Here is a 13637-nt window from a genome sequence, read left to right as displayed (position 1 = left end):
CTGCCCTGTCGCTTATCTGTCGCTCGGAAATTACAAAGATCAACCGCGATGCACGGTAAGCGTAGTCCCTTCCACAAAATATCGACGATATTTCTGTGAATTTTACGACATGAGTTTGATAAACTTGCGGATCTTTGAATTTTATATTAATTCTTTTAAATTACGATAAGAATCTGATAAACTTGCAAACCTTCGAATTTGTTGTTATATATAATTCTTTTAAAATTAAAATTTACATATACCTAAATGAAGTACAAGTCTAAATAAAAAGTTATATGAGTAAAACTCAATGACAACGTATAATAATATTCTGTGACAAAGTAATCCGGCGATATTTCGTTTTGCAAAAAAATTCTTCGAAAAAAAGAATGTGAAAGCACGTATATCACAAGGGAAGCGCAAAATAACGGGAAAAATACTGTAATATATTAACTAAGAGGATGAATTTGTAGCGTGCTAGGCAGTGCCGAACAATGGTTCGCGCTGGAAACTTTAAAAAGAGCAAAGGTTAGGCCACCACCGTGTTCTGCACATAAATTATTTAGAACGTCAGAATGTCACGTGTTCGTAACGCGTCCTCCGCTCGTTTCATTCTACATCCCAATTTCAGAAACCATCATTTACCCCCAACAATAATAAAATCCATTTTACTCGTCGCATTACTAAATCCAAATATACCACAAACGAAACTAATCCATGAAAATCCATTTTTTAATCTATTCGGAACGATCGCTATCGCTTATCTTGCTATATCGATTCTACGTAATAGAAGTATACAAAGGACCGAAGGAGGACACTTGACAAGCATAAAATGGCTCTCCCTAAACGGAAGCCAAGCCAGGCTGGATCGACTCGCGGAACATAGTTAAGTCGGCGAGGCGCTAAGGGAAAGAACAATGGCTTATATAATGAGGCCGAGTGGCGTGGCGCAAAATAACACGTGGAAAACTCTCCGGCGGAAATCCGGCTTTCCTCCGGGGACGAAATAATTACCTCGTGCAAATATTCGTAGGCACTCTTGCGCCCTATCCACTCTTCAACCTCCTCCAACCCCACCGCTCTCCTCCGCTTTATCCCTTCATGGAAGGTTTGGTCAAGATTTACATAAGAATAACCTGGAACAACAATCCCTCGAACAATTACCTCCGTATTTAGCCGGCCATCGTCCCCCTCCAGGATCTCCTGCGACCGTATTATTCTAATAAGCCGTGCCGTCCTATCCAACAATGATATCCGTTCCGCCCGGGGATATACGTAGACTAAAATTATTCCTTTTATTTTTGAATCGCCCAGCGGGTCACGGTACTTCGTCCCCTTCTTGTTCCACACGTTGGCCGGTCCGAGGTCTGACCGAGCTCGTGCGATTTAATTAATGCCACGACCATTGTTTTTGGATAGAGACGCTCCTATTGTTCGATATATATACACGCGTACCACTACCACGATCCACTCGCTGCTTCAAAATTTCATAATACGTCCCATTTCGGATAGTAACATGTTAACCCCTTTTTTTCACTAGGATGGATTTCGAGACGAGAAAAAGAGTTTATGGCGCGCATACAGAAGCTGATAGCACTTGTACGAAATTATATAGCATTAGATGAAGTGGAGTTTGTTGGTGACTGATTAACGGGTTTGTTTAAATGGTGATCGGATAAATTTATTGCGGTTGATAGATCATTTTACCTGGTACTGTGAAGAAGTTTCGTCTTCGTCTTTGAAATTACGCCTTTGTTAGGATACTAGTTTTATAGTATTACGATGTTGTTTCGTCTGAACGGCGACTGGGTAAATCTACTGCGATTGATGGGTCATTCTACCGTGAGGTTTGAAGTTCTTATGAAACTACGGCTTTATCGTCTCATACTATGTTTAATTCTGTGAAAATATATTACATGCAGAAAGGAAAAGAAAAAAGAGTAATAAAAAAAGGAATAATAAATAAAGATTATATAGACCGAATAAGGTAATCATAATTTCGTATAAACCATGCGAAATATAATCAAACTGTCCAATTCACGATTCTTCAAAGAAAATTCCTAAACTTACAACAGTACATTTTTGGAAATTTGTATTTTTGTAAAATATGTAAATAAAATTCATTGCGTTATATATTTTCTCGTACACCATAAAGTCACATTACTGTTGTATTAAATGGAAAAGAATCGGAACAATCCTAATCACGAAAAGAGAAGATAACAAGGATTTTTACATTAAAAGATACGAACTCGGAAAAGCCGGATATAAGGTATCGAAGTAAGACTATTTTTCGCAGTGTCCGGCAGACGATCGAACCAGAGAACGATCGGTCCATTCGTTCGGCTTTCACCCGGTGACGCGATCTGATAAGGAAGAGAGGGGATTTGAGAGACTACGAAGTCAAAGAGCGATCTCGAGAGCTCCGGTTTGTAAGATCAAGTCGAGCCTGGCATCCCACAGACACGAGAGAGCGATATCGATTCTCCCGAAGCGAACAACCTGAACGAGGCCTCTACGAGCACGCTCGATTTACGAGCGATTCGACGATAACGAGGAGACGAATGGAGAAGACAACGAGATAAGATGAGATGCATGAGAGCCGTCCTGGTACCCGAAGAGACTTCGTTAACGAGATTACTACAAGCCCGACAAGTTTACTACGGCGAGGGATCGTCACTTTATAAAACTTCACCACCTGTAGTACGCGTGTCGCATGTAAGGTACGATTCAGATTTCTTCCGCAAACTCCAACGATTACAATGGTATACGTCGTGGGAAAGTTAAACGTTTTGGTTAAAATTTGTAGCAAAGGTGAAATTGTTTTATGAAAATATTTAATTAATGAAAAATAGAGACGATCCTTAAGAATTTACAATTCTTTATATCGCGTTTGTTTGTGTTTAAGTAGTGAATTGAATAAGCATTTCTCAACACACATATATATTATAACTTATAAGGCTATATTGTATTTGTAAGAGGATTGTTTTTAGTTTGAATATTTGTTTTAGTCATTTAAATATTGGGACAATATCACAGGATAAATATAAAAATTAACTGGCAAATTCCGCTGTATCGTTACGCTATTCTGGCATGATTATCTTACTCGCTTCCCACTTCTAATAATTGATTAACAAAATAAATGTAGGATCTGATATAGAGGGATGGGGTTTAATTTAATGCACTTTATTAAAGATTTTTCTTACAACAAACTTTAATAATTTTCACCTATAAACCAAAGAAATATTTGTACTTTAGACAGATTAATTAAATATTCGATCCTTATAATCATTGTGAGTCACCAATCGTTCATCAAATGAACAATGATCTGATCTTCCCTGAATATGTATTGGATTTCTGTCCGATCACGAATCGAAACAATAATGTATTCAAGGTTTATGACTGATTAGGTATTCCCGTTTGAATAAATGATACCGGTTTTTCCATCGAAACGTTAAGCACAGCATTGTCCGTAATTTTTCCCGCGCCACTAGCCTACTTGCGCTTGATAAGTGGCTGATAGTTTCGCGAAACAAAACGGATAAAGAGTGCTCTTCCGCCTTCCGTCTACCACGCAGTTTTCAGCTTATGAATTGCAAGGGACAAAATGTTCATCCGCTGTACGATCATCGGCCGGAAGTGAAACAGCGGCAACTCGGAAGCGGCTGAATGACGCAGAATAAAGTCGAGTTCGAAAAGAACCTCCCCTCGCTTTCCCCTTCTCCCTTTCCCTCGTTCCTCTACGTCTCTTCCTTTTTTTTTCATTTTCAGCGGTATAGAATGAGGTCGATAAAAAGCTGTAGGAAAATACAAGTTCTCGAGCCTCCTTCTCTTTCTTTCTTTCCCTCCTCTTTGCTTCTTGTTTTGTTTTCCCCGTCTAAAGACGCGAATTACCAAGGATTTCGCTGAACGATCGTTTCCAGCCGTGTTTCTCTCTTCTCATATTCTTCTCTCTCTCTCTTTCTTTTCTTTTTTTTTACCGCGGTTAATTTTCTAAACGAGGGTACTTTCGGAAATATAATTTGCTTATTGTTTGTCCGTTCGCAATTCAATTGCCGTCGAACAATCGCGTGGCCGTAATTACGCGCGGGATTAACGCGAAGGTTCATTGAAATCGGTAAGAATCGTGCGCATTTGCCAAACCTGGGATTTTTAATCTACGAAATTGCACTCGTTTTGCCTCCACCCGAAATGGATGAATCTTCCGCGTTCTTTTTTTTTTTTTCACCGTGTCTCGAAATTCGAGAAACTTTAGGCAAGACCTGTAAAGTGTTTATACCCTGTAAGTACATCCGTTCCAGTTAACGTTGTAGACGAACTATCTGCTATTTCGGAGAACTAGCATTTTGTATAGAAATTCGTAATAGAATTGTATTCGCTCAAAAATGATCAGCTGTGATTACCTTGTTACTTGTTAAACTTCTATCATTTAAACGTAGCTCGTTATCGATTAATTTCCGGCTCTTTGAGAATATATATCAGATAAAAATGTCCAATGAAAAATATAGTTTAAAACAAAATGAATAACGGTAAAAAGAGCCATGTAAAAGCAAATCGTACAGATGGCCAAAACACGCAAGCATCAAACTACTATAATTATTTTATTTCTTCGTTCTTCGAAACATCGCTAAATACTGAGAAAGTCTTAAGAGTCACGGTTGTCTGTGGAATATATACTCGATATTTCAGGAAGACCTGCTCCCGCGAGACTTCGTATTTCATGCGAAAGATCTTACCGCGAGCTGAGTTCCGGCTTCGTGCGATCTTCTTTGCCTTCCGGTGCGAATTACGTTAGCAGGTCTACGCGAGACGAAAGCAAGGACGAAACCACGGATCGACTATGATTTTCCAATCACTTTGGAACCAGCTTGCGCATAATTATTAATTCAAACAGCTCCGCGATATTCTGTTCTTATTGCTCGCTTATTACCTCTATTCATTCAATTATCTCTTTGTTCCCTATAAAATAGAACATTTAACGAACAATTAACGTGAAGTAACATTCTCGGGCAATGTAATTCTGCGCTTATAATTTCGCGTAATCACGGAGCAACGACGAAATTTCGAGACGAAATTGAATTGACCTAACCACGAGTGAATAGACTCGTTCGAAAGCGGAACTGGTATGGAAAAAAGGAACGGAATCGACTAGAACGGCGAGAAGAACAACGACAACAACGACGCTACAACATCGACGTACCTTCCCAGGTAAAAAACGAAAAAGGAAAGAAATAGAAAAAGGAGAGGGAAAAACAGCGTGAAAAAGACAGACAGAGAAACGGAGGTTACGTACGTTCGCGAGTTAGAAAGAGAGCAGAAGCTCGGAGATAAAATCGCCGAGCGAGCAAGCCGTAGCTGAGCGCGAATTTAACAATAAACCTCTGTTGAGGAGAGAGATGGAGAGAAAAAAAGGCCGGAGGCGAGTTTTCACATTTAATTCGCGCTCGTCGGAGTGAAGCGGGGGGCGGAGGCCGGCTCAGGGATTAACGTCGCGAAATATCACGAAAATATGTAAATATATCGAGAGACAAGCAGCCGAGCGGTCGCAGCTAGGGTTGAAGTGGGACGAACTTTCGAGAGGGGTTTGCAGAATCGAGAGAAAGGAGAGGAAGTCTGCCATGGCAGACAGAGAGCGAGAGCAAGGGAAAAAAGTATGAGAGTAAAACGGGAAAAGAACAGAAACAGAGAAACAGCAGGGAAAGGGGGGAAAGAGAGCGAGAGAGATTTCCAGAGCGTAGAAGGCCCATTGAAAGATTAAAAAACTCGCTCGCGTGCTCCATGCCGAATCTATACTCACGGATCTTGCTTTTTTTCCCCTGCCCCGCACTCTAGCGAGCGTACAAGTGCGTCCGTAAGCGGGACGATCCCGTAGGAACAACGTGGAGGGAGTGGAAGGAGAGAGACGGGACGGAAGAAACACGAAAGCGGAGACACAGAGGATAAAATAAAAAAAAAAAAACGAAGGAAGGGTAGAAGATAAAGAGGAAGGACTAGGAATGAGTGTACGCCAAAGAGAGGGGAAGAGGGAGAGCGAGAGAGAGGGGGGAGAGGCGGTATTTAACTACGAAAATGTTCAGTCAAAAGCCGTCGTTCTGATCTCTACGGGAGCAGGTACAACGATGAAAGTGGATGTATGAAGAGATACAGGTGGATGTGGGTGCTATTACGAGCAAAAAGCAAACACACGGGGTCGGTTGGAACGTTCTACTTCATTTTATTCGCGGGGGCTGGCCGAGCTACCATGCTGGGCCATACCCTCGGTGCGAGCAGACGTAAAACAGATCTCGGAAAATCTACCCTATTGTTCCACCTTCAACGAAAAGGAAGGACTATCGGCTTACCTCTTATTCGAAACCGGCTGGCTTGCCTGGTTGGCTGGTTGGTTGGTTGGTTGCAGCTTCGTGAAATGCTTTTTTAACCGTCGATTCCGCGGCTATCTCGGGTAAATGCCATGGAGATGGAGAAAAAAGTCGACCGGTTACTCCTTAATGCTGCATTCGCCGGGCCCGCTTCCTCGAGCATTCTCACCTGTAAATTAGCAAAAATCAAGAGTAGAGAACTGTAACGCCAGAGATGCTAGTTTTCCATGGCGAATCCATTCACCGGGGATCTAAAGAAGCTTTCCGATAAATGTTCCGCGTGCAACGTATTTTATTCAACCAGCGTTTTTATGCGTTTTATCGCACCGCTTGCGGAACGATGCATTATATAAAATTAAACGCGAAAGAACAATATTTTAATTTACGGCTAGTCGATGTTGGTTTAGTTCTACGTTGTTATATCGATATCCTTATCCTCTGCGTTTCTTTCATATACAATTCTCACGAATTTCGAATAAAATACTCGTAAATTCGAAAGTTTTCCATTTTAACGATACGACGTGCTTCTTAAATTCTCAACACAAATTCTGTTATATCACTAGTACCTATCTAATGGAAATTCTATTGCACCATGCCGTGTTTAACGAGTTACAAAGAATCTGTAGATACGACTATTGTTTTAACCAATTATTTTTTATAAAAGGAATATTTCTAAAGAGAATTGGTATCTATATGAAGTGAATATACTCGATTTGCAATTTGCAAAAATTATTTGCATCGCGATGAAGATCCATGAAGCGTGAGTGATGCATCCGAAAAAAGGATGAGGGGAAAGCCAGAAAGCCGTGTAAAATTGTTAGACAACTCGATCAATAATATCAGAGAGATCGTTCGTTAGTCTCTCAGTTAGCGTCGCCTCTCGAATCGCGAGTAATCAAAGGCTGCACAAACGTGATTGAAATATAATGCCGGGCGAGTTTGTTCGTATCATTCACCCTTCGGCGGTGATCGGCTGTCAAAGTGAAGCCCCGCGGCACTTTCACGATGTTCCGGTTAATTCTTTACCCTATCCATACGTTTCGTCTACTATCTACCGATTGAAATACTGCCCTACAAAATGCCTGTCCGTGTCTGACGCGAATGCCTAGACATCGTCAAAGTTTGAACTACCTGAAATTATCGATGCACTCTCTGATGTGACGATTGCATTTCTTACAAATGAGGAAGGATATTATATTTCTGTGCTTTCGCCGTTTCAAATGAGAGCCGTATTAAAGAGTTGAAAATTATTAGTTATACGTTGGCATTAATTCCTATTGAGAAATTTAAGATCCTATAGAATTTAAGATCCTAATTAAGATCCCATAGAAGAATTTAAAGAAAAGCTTTGCTTAAATTTACGTTACTTTAGAACATTTCATCGCCAAAAATTTATGAAAGTAAAGGAAATTCCTTTCGATAGCTAGAGCACTAATTTCAGGAGTGGCAATATTATATTAGTAAAAAATTAAGTAAACCTCAATTGATCATCATCGATGGTACGTGGTAAATATTTTATTTAAATTATCAAATATCTTGAGCACGAACAGATACATTTGGCGCTGAGAAGCTTCCGAGACATACATTGGTCGAAGAATATTTCTGGATTAAAATACGAGGCGAATCCGACCGATGTATGCCTACTGTGTGTGATTATTTGTACGCCCAAGCAACTAAAAGAATGTAAACAAACAAAAATTCAAATCATAAACAAAATTTCAAATACATAGTTCCCACATTTAACTTCTTCCAACTTTCCTACTACTGGGATCAAGTTTCCAACTCTTGAGAAGAAAGTTCTCGAGTCACGGTTCCCGCAACCAAATCCCAAGTAATGTGACTGAAGGATAAAAAAGCTTGGAACACACCCCGAAAACGTCCTTGGAACCACAGGAAATCGAGTAGGAAACGGCGAGAACGTCGAGATTATCTGTCTTATCCTGTGGCATAGGTGTAAGCAGTTAATCGAGCCGTTTTATAGGACAGTCGAAAGTGTCCGATCGAGGGTCTGAGAGGGTTGGCTTCCTCTTTACCGTCGCCACGATAAAATCTCGGCCTACCGCACTCAGGAGGATCTAATACGCGGACGTACCGAGTCTCTCCTAATCTGATCCACGAAACGAACCGTTCGCGGTTATTACGCGCGACTACATCGCCGATAGAAAGCACCCCAACCAGGTAACTCGTGATACGTACTACACAAACCAGCATTATAGCTGCACCACGGATGATAGTTCAAGAGATCGAAATCGTCCCCCCGGGCGGATTCGGCTCTTCTACGTACCGTGTGCACCCTCGTCTCTCTCAGCCCAATTTCTCATCCTAATGTCTCACAATTATACCTACGACGACGTTACTCTTATTATTACTCTTATTATTACTATTATTATTATTACTATTATTATTATCATTATTATTATTATTATATATGCAAATATTTCATGTCCGAGTCTTTGATGAATCTTTGGTAAGAAAGTAACGATGTGTAAAAAGTATTCACAGGTTTTATGTATTATTTTATCTTAATTTTAGGATAATAGCATTAATTATCGTCGTTAATTAGCTATCTTAGAGATGGTGTTGTTAGTAAAATTGTAAAAGCCACGAATTATCTCATTATCGTATGTAAGAGAAGATTATAGAATCAGGAAAGAAAACTGCATAACTTGTAGCTTATCAGTTTACTATTATTGTTATTTGTTACATTATTATGTAAGAGGGAGCAAATTTAAACTTGTTTGAAACGGATAACTATTATGTCAGTAAAATTACGATGCACCTATATCTGTCTAGTACACTATTAACACGATTGTGTATAACTCGAATATTACGAGATTACGTTTTTTAAGCTAGGGATGGAAATTCCTATCTTACTCGACAAATTCAGAGATCATAAAATAGGAGCGTATTAAAAAATCAACAAAATTGGTTGAATTGATTGAATGAAAAACTACGTTTAATCGTAACACGTACCGCATTCGCTGCTTAATTAAGAATCTCCTATCATTCCACCTATCTTTCTACAAACTGCTCGTGACGTAATCCACCCTGGATTGAATATCCTACCCTCTACTTCCCTCCAGCTGCGCAATTAACAAAATTACAGGCTCCAATATCGATGTAACATTCCTCCACATTGTTATCTCCATCGTAGCTACATTGTCTACCATGCAACAATGTGTTCGAGTACAAGAATGTCTCGCGTGATTCACAGGCAGCATGAGGATCAAAATCGCTAGACGTATAATACGACATCTGCGATGTCGGATCACGCGTTGTTAAAGCATTCGAGAAGCCTTCGAAATATAACAAACCACCGATGATTATCACCGGGCATTAAGCTAACGAAGCAGTGCCTTAAAGGGAATATAAGGCAGCGGGATGTTGTACGAGTCGGACGTCCAAGTGTGTACACGTAAGCATTCCGTGAACGTCTGATCACCCTTTGAAAACGGGAAGGTAGTCATGTTGTAGGTCTTCCGGCCTGTGTATGGGCTGGTATGCGCAAGGAGGGCATAAACCGAGACAATAGCCGCCTTAGGGCATTCGAGATGACCGCCATTAGAAGCGCGTCCCTCATCTCTCCCTCGTTCCGTTTTCCTCGTTGTTCCTCCGCTACCCTCGCAAACGACAAACTCCCCGCTACAAAATTTCACGCAAGTCCACGCGCATAAACATGCTGTTTTATATGTACGATATACATTCAACTTTCATGATACGATATATATTTCATCGATATATATATATATCATTGAAATATATTTGTTTCTTACTGAACTGCGGGTTTTTAGGCATTCATGATAAATTTCAAAGAACAAAAATGCACAAGATGTACGTAATACGCAAAAATATACGAAATATTCAAACCGTAGTATCTGTTATTATATTAAATTCCTGTTTACCTTCTACCTTTTAAATTATGTTCATGAAAGTATCAATTTATTATACATCAACTGTGAATTTTCCATTAGGTAGAGTCAATTTTTCATCAAGTAAATTTTTCATTAAGTAATCGAGTCTCTCGCTCTTTTACCATCACACTATCCAATTTTCCAACCACACATGGTATACCAATTATCTTATTTTTAAATACGAAGCATAAAATTGTAGTTAGAAATTTTAAATATACAACCTACTTCCCTGTCTAATGAACGTAATGCTTAGATAACTTCATAAATTAACCGACTGAAAATTCACGCAACGCCATTACTCAGCAACACCATTCGTTCGGAATCAAAGATAACAAGTACAGTTAGTCTCATAAGGGGTGTCGGGTAAATGTGCAAGTCGGTGCAACTATCGGCGGAAGCTTCGAACCGGAGGACACGGATGATTTCCGTGGCAACTTGGCGCAACTAAAGCTTGGGAACATTATTCTCATGCGCGATAATCGTACGAATCGCGACGTTTACAATCTCCTCCGCTTCCGAGGCATTGGAGAGGCGCGAACGATAAAGGGAGGAGTTCCGAAGTGAAGCCAGAGGGCGAGGGAGGTCTCCGCGCAACGATATATGTACCTACGTGAAAGAAAGAGGAAGACAAAGAAGTCTGAGATATTAGTAGTAGTAGTGATACTAGAAGAAGAAAGAAGACAAGGGCCAAGGGACGCTGGTACGGAGGTGGAAAGAGGGCTGTGCCGTGGCCTCTACGAGTGAGTAATAAGCACCTGCCCGGCTTGGAAGCAGAGACTTGATTCATTTCGCGGTAAGTACAGAGCGCGGCGAACAGACAACGACGACTGCCTTGGGCAGCTTCGTTCGACTTCTTCGCCATGGAGAGAATACCTGGAGCCCCGTCTATCTCGTTCTCGCTTCGTGTGCAAACGCGCACATTTTCTCCGCCTTTTTCTTCGAATCTTCATTGGAGAAACGGCGGGAGGGCGAACGAAACCGAGTGTTTTACTGTTGCCCGTCTCGGATGGAAGCTCCGGGGCTAAACAGTTCGCGCTGTCGTCGTTCAAACCTGTTCCCCCTTCCACCCCCTCCTTTTTGCCGTTTACTCGATTGTTATTTAAGACACGCAGTCCAAGATCGTTGCTTTCTCTCGAATAACTCGACCGGATAATATTTCGCTGCTCTCGACGTGGATGAGAGTTTTTCGATTGATGGATAGCCAGCGGCAGAGGCAGAATTGTTAGAATTTAATCCAGCCCGACAAGGCGAATCGTAGTAAGTGGAAGTAAATTGACGCGAATACACGGTGGCTACGTGATACTCGAACTGTCGCGGATTAGCGGTCACGCACAGCTATTTTGATGTTATCCTGACGCGTTTCGTCCTGGGGAAAAACCCGAGTTGGAACGAAATAGAAATGTGGTGCGATAGAGAAAATGGTGAAGGTAACGCGATTACGTCAGGTATACGTGAAAGAAAGAGAAAGAGAGGAGAGTAGAAGGGGATCGTAGAGAGTAGTTCGTGAAACTCGTACGTGGAGACTAGGCGGGCGCAAAGTGGTCGAAAACAAGGTTATCATTTTCTCGGGGAAGAACCGTCAGCTGGACGAGGACCAAGGGGATAGGCGGCTTTAGACACTCGGAAAGTTGACGGGAGAAACGTTTGACGGACGAATATCCAAAGTTTTGACGGGGACTTCGGCCCGATACTCATGAATTACGAATGAATTTCCACCCGCTGTTGCTGCTCTTTCCTTTCCGCTTTTCCCTTACGCGACTGTGAACGCAAGAGAGAACGAGCTTCTTCATTTTTTTTTCTCTCCATCCTCTCTGGCACGCTGTTTACTCTCCTTCTAGAAAGCGAGCGCGAACTCCGACTATCGAGAAAAGTTATTTGCTCTGTCCATATGAGGCGCGAAGCTGAAATGAAACTGCACCGAGGGCAGCCATCATAAACAAGTCACGAGTCTAGACAAACGTTTCTGACGCGGACCTGGAACTGATAAATGATTCAGGGCCATGAAGATGCTGGTTGATGGCAGGTATTTGAATCTGGTTAAACGTTTTCTTGTCTAGCGAACAATCGGAAAAATGGAGCGCTTGAACTGTTAAAAGATACAAGCAACAGGATTCCAGAAATATTTTCAGCATGTACGTACGTGTATATTTCGTGAAATATCATGTTGAAATAGAAATTATGAATGAGAAATAGAAATGATTATTTCTTTCTTCAAATCGCGAGTAACGCCGCATACACAATTGTAATTTCTTAAAGCCAAAACTTCATTCAACCAAACTACGACAAATGAAAAAGGGATGTGATAATGTTACTGATAAATAAATCAGAAATCATTAATTCAAATTCAAATTTTCTATAATTTGTGAAGTTTTCAGCCAATTTGGCTCACGAAAGAAGCTTCTCAATGAAATAGACGAAAAGTACTATCGAAATATTTTCGACAATTTCACGGAGGAAACGTTATGGGATGATAACGACCAGAAGCCGGCGCGAATGTTGGGCGCACTCGTGCGCGTTTACCCCGAGTCGTGTAAGTTGGTGGAGAACGCGCGATAAACGTTCAGACGTGCCGTTTCGATCGTCCCGCGAAAACCGTGAAATATCCTCAGGTTTCGGCGGGGCCGAGTAGTACGCGGCTAAAGCCGAGTAGAAATTACATTCGTGGTGGCCGTTTGCGGAACGTTTAGTGCCCGCGGAACGACGGCTTAGAGACGATCGTGAATTTTTAAAAATATGCCAACAATAAAGTTTTCTCGGATACCCGGCTGGAACGAAGGGAAATTCTCCTCTCGCGAATCTGCTTCCCGACCGGGCATTATCCACCTTAGTCCGCCGTTACACCGGTAACGCTGAATACGGCCAGGAGAAACGATGATAAGAAATTCTTTGCTAGCTTGTCGCGCGATGCTTTACAATTCTGTGGAAATCGAATAGGGGAATTTCGAGACGGAAAACGTCGTATTTTTAGTCAAGCAAAAATGTACCAGATACGTACGAGAGTTATATCGTAAAATAGCAGTGAAGAAGAAAAAGAGTAAATGGAAGGGTGAATTTAGTATCGTAGTACATGTCGGATAATCCGTCGATAAAATTTTCTTCTGCAAGACATAAAGATTTCAAAAAATGAATATTCGTCCCTCTGTTGTCGAGCGATAAAGATCCCCTATTACTTAAAATACTAATTCAACAAGTATATCCATTCGAACAACACGTCCTTACAATAACCGCTATCATACTCCGATTAACGACGTACGCCAACACGATATCCCGCTATAAACCGATCAATCCCTTGCCTTGAATCGGCCAGCTTTATAGTACATTAACGGAACGAGGCACATGCGATCGCTCGATCGACAGTTTCCCAAAACGAAGCGTCACCATTCCCGTCCTT

The 13637-nt window shown here is 41.2% G+C and overlaps 1 protein-coding gene across 1 annotated transcript in view; it reads right to left on the bottom strand.

Moving 5' to 3' along the window:
* Positions 1-13637, bottom strand: part of LOC126921379 (LIM domain transcription factor LMO4.1) — a 479425-nt gene that overhangs the window by 431618 nt on the left and 34170 nt on the right. Inside the window, exon 2 of the mRNA XM_050732924.1 lies at positions 6318-6504. The gene's annotated coding sequence lies outside the window, so the exon portion shown is untranslated. The remainder of the gene's footprint in view (positions 1-6317; positions 6505-13637) is intronic.

The sequence above is a fragment of the Bombus affinis genome, chromosome 10 (genome assembly GCF_024516045.1).
Source record: "Bombus affinis isolate iyBomAffi1 chromosome 10, iyBomAffi1.2, whole genome shotgun sequence".
Lineage (NCBI taxonomy): Eukaryota > Metazoa > Arthropoda > Insecta > Hymenoptera > Apidae > Bombus > Bombus affinis.
The sequence above is the reverse complement of the archived record's forward strand: the minus strand, read 5'-3'. Positions and strand labels throughout refer to the sequence as shown.